At 42.2% G+C, this 8,160-nt stretch overlaps 1 protein-coding gene across 3 annotated transcripts in view; it reads right to left on the reverse strand.

Annotated features, from left to right (window-relative positions):
• Window positions 1-7,077, reverse strand: part of foxp4 (forkhead box P4) — a 92,521-nt gene extending 85,444 nt beyond the window's left edge. For 2 of the 3 annotated variants that reach the window (XM_034218271.1, XM_034218270.1), the window contains exon 1: window positions 6,464-7,077. The gene's annotated coding sequence lies outside the window, so the exon portion shown is untranslated. The remainder of the gene's footprint in view (window positions 1-6,463) is intronic. The other variant, XM_034218272.1, reaches the window with a different exon arrangement.
• Between the last annotated feature and the right edge of the window lie 1,083 nt (window positions 7,078-8,160).

An 8,160-nucleotide genomic window follows, 5' to 3' on the forward strand; every position in this document is an offset into this window, starting at 1 on the left:
TCCTTTTCTATAGGCCAGATCATATTCATTATATTTACTCAAAAAAGATTATATTTCTTTGAAAGAGTTTTTGGACAAACTTAATTCCCGAGCGAACAAATCTTCATGTGAGGGTGCGCGTAGTGGAGCAGGAAGCGAGGGGCGGCCCAAGCAAGTAGTGAGAGCGAGCTCTGTCAATCCATCATCCCAGGCAGCCTATTGTGATTTGGTTTAACACTGGTTAACAGCTCGTCCTGTCAGGGGATGGATCATCCCACAGCGCCTCACATGCTAATAGCTTAAGTAGGCATCCCATGTCCCCCGGAACTAATACCATAAATACTAATACCATAAAAGAGCGGTGCGCCAACGCTCCAGCCTCACTTTCGCCTGCGTTAGCCAACATCCCGATACTTTACGGATTAGAAAAACATAATGAGATGCATATGGTTATTACCTCCCTGGTCCAGGATGGCTAAGAACAGGGACAAGGGGAAAAAACTGCATTACTAATTTCCTATCACCATATGTTAATGTTAAGTAATCCTGGTTGAGGCAATTCAAACACTCTGATGCAAATCAAAAACTAAAAAAATGCTAAAATAAATCTGATTTATGCTAGATCTGATAATGTCAGTCAGGATTGAGGGAAATCAAACAAAATGAGAAAGATGTCTTAATATTAGGTGGTGTTATTTGTCACAACAGGAAATGTGAGACGATAAAAAACTGATTTGAGATCAATCAGGTTGAAGTTGTGTTTAAGGACCTGGATATGATTCCCTGTGCGCTCCTCCTCTTCTGTAAATCTCAGCATTTTATCAGAGCGCTCATTCGTCCGCTCGGCAGATTTTTACCACCGCAGCACCACGGACAAACGAGCACTCCAGAGCTGCGTAACGCGCCTCTACAGTCAGTTTATGAAATGTGCAAAAATGCGTGTGTGTGCATCTGTGTGTGTGTGTATCCATAACACTGCGAGTCTTGCGCTTCCCAGCTGTCACCTACCCTTCACAGACATCCTTTCAATACACATTAAAGCAGTGCTGCAGAAAGTTTAGTCACATTGTTGTTCTGAACGAAGCTTTCCACTGATCTGCTCCCTCGGTTCCCCCCGCTCGATTGACGGCTGCCCTGTCAGTTTGTCGCGGCGCTTTAGAAAACACCAACGGCTCTCTGATGAAGTGCTTACAAAAGGTCATAGGGTGGAGGCGATGGAGAGGAGGGGAGCCGACTACTGAGAGAGAGGGAGGCAGGGGAGAAGGAAAGGGAGACGGGACGGAGTGAAGGAAAATCCATAACACAAATACAGCTGTCAGAAGCAATGCAGAGTTAGCAGGGGACACAGCGACCGATGGGAGCTTTTTCATGAAGACGCTCTGCTCGAACACAACAGGCTCACTTTCAACACCGCTCTGGTATTTCCTTCGGCTTCAGCCCACCATCTCATGTGCTCTACCTGGCTCTGCCGCTGACCTAATGACTCTTTCTCTCTCTCTCTGTGGACTCACACTTGATAGGTCCGACTGCCTAACTTCCCGATCTGTGCTCTCATTCTCCTTCAGCTCCAGCCATGGCCTCAGGTGCCAGGCGTACTCTAGAGAGGCTGATCTAATGCTTCCTCAGCTATAATGACCCACGCCTAAAAACCCTCGCACTGCCGTTTCCTTCGCTTCTACCAGCCTTTCACTCATACGTTATATCTCTCGCTCCGTCCCTCTTCTGCTTCCCTTTCCCCCCCGTGTCCATAGGAAACAGTCTCTTCCGCTCTGAGCTGCTGGGTCACTCCTTCCCACATCCATCAGCTGTTAATGGGCCCGTGCTCTGAGGAGATGGAGAAACATCTCTGAGCCACCCCACACTCACACACACATATAAAAGCTCATCTGAAACGCATGGAAATGTTAATGACCACAGGCTAAACCACTGTGTGAAGCAAAAATGATTAGCTTATCAATCAAGAGGGAGAAAAGTGCGTAGATTTTAAAGAATGAGGTTGGGACTGCGAGCGGGGCTGCTGTCATCACAAATGCAATGACAGCTCTTTTAAAAGACACAAAAGGCTAAAGACAACAAAGGAAGAATTTCTCTCTCCCTCTCACAGGTGGTCAACTTCCTAATAACCACTTAAAGGCATCTTCTCGCTCCATTTTCTCTGCTGTCCTGCAACTTTCCTGCGCGACACCGCCTTCTGACCCATCATTAAAAACACATCTCATCTTTGGAAAACGTGTGGGATTTATGATATGCATACACCGACAGACACACACAACTATTCAGGCCTCGACTTCTCCTGAATAACAGGTTCAATTAGAACCACATGTATAATCAGGCCTCAGACTATAGCAATGTGGCGGCACTTTCACTGTGCAGTCAATCACTTCAATACACAACCAGAGCACTCCCCCACTTGATACATAACACCTTCATTTAATCCATTAATTTGTCAATTATATTTCATTAACATATTTTTAAAGAGGTAACAAGCCGTGATTGCTATTGTAATGCTACTCAGTGATTACAAATGGAGACGTGTTGATTTCCATTTTCCAATTTTTTAAATCACAACGAAAATCCCTACAAATCTAAGATATACTAAATTATAATACGTTTCACTTTAAGACATGTTTAAACAATTGTCACAACCTATAGCTTACCCTACACCATTTTTACATTTAAAAGCTCCAAACATTTTCAGCTCAAAAGCGCACACCGTAACGGAAGCTGCAGGATCAACACTTTCAATAATTCAATCTTTTTTTTTTTATGCTTTCGCTCCATGCACAGTGACATTTTTTGCTTTTCTCAAACCCCATCTAAAAGATATCGACAATTTAACCATTTCAGCTTTTTTGAGCAGGTAATGCACTGAAGTGCTGCAGTAGAAGTAAACCTGTGAGTATCCATCACAGGTCAAATCCTACATGTATAGCAGAGTTGTATACGGCTGCTCTTCAACATCACTTTGGTGCCAAAAGCCCACTCAGACTTGTGGGCTTGGGAGCAGGAGGGCTCTAATGAGGGGAGAGCGAGAGATGGAGAGACGGACAGGCGAGCCATCAACGCTACCGACGCACAGGACATTTAAAACTTCAAATACTGTCCATTTTCACTCAAGCAGGACAGGTGAATTGAGAAAAAGCACTCTTGTGCACACACACTCCCGCACTCAGATATACACTCTTCCACACATACATTCACACACGCTCATGCTGGAGGTAAGGACTCTCTGAGTGAGTTTATGGACTAACACAATCATGTAGCTGGCTTTTAATCCTGCTTGAAGGGGTTTTAAAGCGCATGAGATTCACAGCCGTTAATGCCTGTCTCTAGACGGTCTCATACATGTGCCGGAGTCACACACCGGAACCCAGTCACACACACAGGCTGGCCGGGCTGAAAATCATAATTTAAGTGATGTGTCAGTAAGCATAACAGAAACAATTGTCTGCTGGAGAACAGAGTCTGAAACTGATAAAAATCAGCAGCACATGAGCGACTCTTACAAACAATGAAACAAAACAGGACATGGAAAAGACACAGCTGTCGAGAGGAGGCAAGAAAAAAAGGCAAAGAAGGAAAAGTGTTGAGGCAAGTCAGATGAAAAAAGGTGGCAATGCTGAGGCAAACACACGGACGCACAATAGCCGACAGAGAGCAGAGAGTCAATCTGTCTCTGACACCTCTGGCTTCCTGCACACATACACTCTCCTTTAAAACCAAATTCTCAAAAACTCTTTTATCTCATTGTTTTATTTCCATGAAAAGCCTTTACCGATGTGATGAATTTGCAAAGCACATCATAAATGATAACTTTACAATGAGCTTTTACTGTTGGTAAATGCTGCAGTGTTCAAGTAGAAGTCATTAAAAAAAAAATCCTCTACCTATCAGCAGTGTCTCGCTGTTCTCCTTGAGCTTTATATTTGTTTCTTTTGAAGGTTTGTCAGGCCATTTTAAATAAAATGTACAATTCACTAAATTGTTCAGTAATCTGAAGTTTGTTGGAAATCCAAACATGGTTGTTTTACAGTATTTGAGACATGTCAGCTGCCGAGCCTTCACTGTGCCAGAGAGAATTGAAGCAGCTGGAAGAACATGTAGCTACATGAATTTTTAAAAGAAAGTCAAAACTGTATTTCCCCCCCCCCCCCCCATGTTCCTGGAAAATCATTTCAGCAAATTCAGCATTTAAGAATTATCTAACTGTGAGATACTGTCAGCTCATTTGTGCTAATTGTTGTCACACTATACAAATGGGTTCAGGTGTACAGAAATGCAAATTGTGGACCAGTTGCATTTCTATCTTTGTAAAAATAAAAAAATCTTAAAATTCAGATATTGATCAAAATATGCTGATTTAATAAAAACATTTAAAACATTGATGCAGATTTTTATGAAGGCTTCGCATGAATGTGTTATTCATAGGTGAAATAAAGTTTTTTCCTAATTCTGCAAACACCTTACTCCTGGGACTCGAAGCCACCACAAAATACCTGCTTTCCTGTCTGACACCAGAAATGTGACAAGGTCATAAAACGTGATGAAGAGCTTTTTCATTCCCGCTGGATCTTCTATTAAAGTGCAATTAAAAGTGTGTCATCGCGTCGCGGAAATGCCACCACAGAGGACAGGAGGGGGTGGTGGGGGGGAGGGAGGGGGGACACAACAGGAGAGAGAGGACACAGTAAATAAAATTAATTATGCCAAATGCCCCGGCGCCCATCAATCACGGGGCAATAATGCCCGTGTCAGGGTGTGCACCCACACGGCCTGTATGCTTTCTCTCAATGACAGACAACTAACAGCGATTAATTGTCGTTTCATCTCTCCCTCTTTTTTGTCTGAACCCTTCCATCACGCGGGACATGAGTCCATCTGACATGAGGAAATGTCGTGATGTTTCATATTTGATTTCTTTAGTTTTATTTTTAGGTGGGAAAGAAGAAAATAACAACTTATTTTGAACAACACTTACTGTAAATAGATGTTACATGTTGTGTGTTGTGTTGTGTTGTGGGCAGTCGCGCAAATTAAGGGTGGATTTTAATCTGTTTATGTCATTATAAAATGTCATTTTAAAAATTATAGCCTACTTCCGGTAATACTTCTTTTTTTCTCTATGAAGAAAATATAATTTTCCTTTGTGGTGTGGGCCTCATTTCAGGCGGGTTGTGACTTCAAAAAGAAAGGGAAAACATGGGTCATGCAGAGGTTCCATATAGACTTTAACCCCCTCAATTTCTAAATGTATATCATTGTCTAAATCTGTTTTAAATATGTGGGCCTCTTTGTATAGGTTTTCATATGGAACATTTTATTTTTATTTAGTGCCATCAGTTATGAATTATGAATAAATCAAACGCATCGGTGTTATAATGCACTAATTATCACTGTCAAATTAGATCCGTTTTAATATTCTCCGTTACACTTTTATTATGCTTTAACAACTTTTCTTCACGTCCTGTTGTTAAAACCCTCAATTGAAGGCCTTTATTGTTATTTATTTAATCCGGTGAGATTATGGAAACAACAAAAAACTCTGAGGCTACTTAACGCGGTTCCGATTTCAAAAGTCAAAATGGATTGAAAAGAAAGTCCCCTGACCTATTGACAATGCCCCCCAAAAAGAATGTTCCCCTATCGTTAAACAAGGGGTGTATATCATCGGGTAAGGATTTAGAGCCTTTTTTAATTAAAAAAGTTATCCTTACATTTTCCAAAACAAAATGGATATAATAGGAGACAGTGCTCAACGGCTGAGAGTTAAACAGGTAAAGCGATGACAAAGCACTCTCACACGGGTGTGTAAAATCATCACCACATAACCTACGGTGGTGTTTATTATCAAATCCCTTAACAAGCCCTAATAATGGCCACGCAAGATTAAATTCTTGCCTCCATTCAAATCCCGACATTTTAGTTAATCCTAACCTGAGAGATACACTTTGTGCTGTTCCTCTGACACTTTCTATAAACACCGGTCTCTCAGTGCACTAAACTGCTTCGATCAATTATAAGAGTTCAGATAAATTGACCATTAAAATAAACCTCGTTTGAAATAAACCACAGTTTGACTGTGTATAACAAGTGTGGAAGTTGCGAAGAAATCGCAAGAAAGTGGATGCACCTCTATTGTAGAAATTGATGAAAACTTCAAAGAGGATTTAAAAACGTGGCTGATAAGTTTAGCATTCAACGATCCGGTGAAAAGAAAGTTACAATGTAACATGAGGGAAGTCACAAAGAGGGAAACACCGCGTGTGCCAGCCTTTATAATACTCTCCAATACTGTAATATATTTTAAGGCTGACTTGGAGATGTTTCACAAACAATGTGCGATGAAAAAGTTGATGTTTGAGTTGTTTTTGCCTTTTACTAGACTAATGTGTGTGTCAGAGAGTTTCAATGGAAGCACAGAGTGAGGAAAGAGTGAGGAAGGTTAAAACAAAGTGGGAAAGGAGAGTGTAGATAATGCATCAACCTGTTCTCTTGTTTTCTGAAGAAGTCAACTTTCACGCCAGTGGTTGGACCATGTGGACAGCCCCGCTTCTGCTCCTCGAGCCCCCGATGCGTCCACTCTCTCGCGGCGACAAAGGGGGACACAAACCGACGAAAAAAATCTCAAAAAAAGAAAAATGGAAAGGAACAGAGAGGGAAGAGAGAGACAGAGAAATCTAGGATCTAAGACCGCAGGACCATTACTTTAAACGACAAAGCGTGCTCGTTAGTCCTTTCCTTTTCCCTTTTGTGTGCGTCCTCTCTCCTCGGAGTGGCCCCTCTGGAGTGAAGTCAGAACAATACTGCCGCTAAAACTCTGGCACTGTGCGCAAGTTGCCGCGGAGAAAGCGCGCAGCTTCTCGTCTTGTTTTGTTGCGTCTGCTTCCCCTCGCTATCTCTTCGAGAGGCTTCTTCAGCGCGAACAAGCTCTCCACCGGTCCTCACTTTTTGGCATCCCGTCTGTTGCTTGCTCGTTCGCTGGAAATCAGGGTTGAATCACTAGGGCTGTGCGAGTGAACGAGTGTGGAGTGTGTGTGTTGCGAGAGGGACAGTTTGCTGCTGCGCTACCGTAATTACTCTAAAGCAGGTGCGCGTTTTTCATCGCTTGCCCTATCCTCGCAAAGCCCTGGCGCACAATAGGAAAACAGCAGCCGGTTTGAGGTATCTCTCTCTCTCCCTCTCTCCCAGAGAGTGTGTGTGTGTGTGTGTGTGTGTGTGTGTGTGTGTGTGTGTGTGTGTGTGTGTGTGTGTGTGTGTGTGTGTGTGTGTGTGTGTGTGTGTGCGTGTGTGCGTGTGCGCGTGTGTGTAAGGGGAAGGCACTGATCTTTTGACCTCTCTTTGCATCCCGGCTGAGTTGTGCTATTGTGGAGGCAGAGAGGAACAGATGTTAGCCTGCACAGAGTTTGAGCTAAAAAACCGTCAGAAACAAAGCACGATCACACAAACTGAAGCAGCCTGAAATTTAAAAACACTTTGATTTTCTTTAAACACTTGTTAATTTCAGAGTTTAAAAAATGTGCATCGGTTTATATACAATTGAAATAAAGTCTATTTTTCTGCATTTTTCACTCTTGAAACACCTTTTGGCGATACAAGTGTCATCTATTGACTGCATGGAAGCCTTTATTGATTAGTGCCAAAAAGATTTACCACAACCTAAGAAATGCTGCATTCAACAACAACAAAAAAAGGCATAAAATCATTTCAAATGGGTTATTTCATGTTTTACACTAACCTTGCGAATAGACAGTTATATTGTGATTGGACAATTTGTACTGTCTCCCTACCTCACATGTCCTTTATGTATTTTGGAAGCCTGACAAATCCTTTTGCAGAGTTATTACCACCTTTTTTTCTTCACCTCACCACCACATTCATTTACTAATTGACAGCATAATCAGTGTTGAGATTACTGTCTCTGATGAAATTTGGAAATTACATCATACCTGTCGCAGAAAAAGTGAGAGAAAAAAAAGAGTGCCATAACTCATAAGAAGATCTTAGAATAATTTTGCTTTGGCCATTAAATGAGATTCTGCCCTCCTGCCTTTGCTCTATCTGAGCTTTTACCATTGGAAAATGATGGCAGTCCATCACAGCACCACCCAACAATGGGCCACGGCCGCAGTAAATCACAACACATTCAGTAGCACGATCAATACCACTAAAATATGTGTGTAT

The sequence above is a fragment of the Gymnodraco acuticeps genome, unplaced genomic scaffold, assembly GCF_902827175.1.
Source record: "Gymnodraco acuticeps unplaced genomic scaffold, fGymAcu1.1, whole genome shotgun sequence".
Classification (NCBI taxonomy): domain Eukaryota; kingdom Metazoa; phylum Chordata; class Actinopteri; order Perciformes; family Bathydraconidae; genus Gymnodraco; species Gymnodraco acuticeps.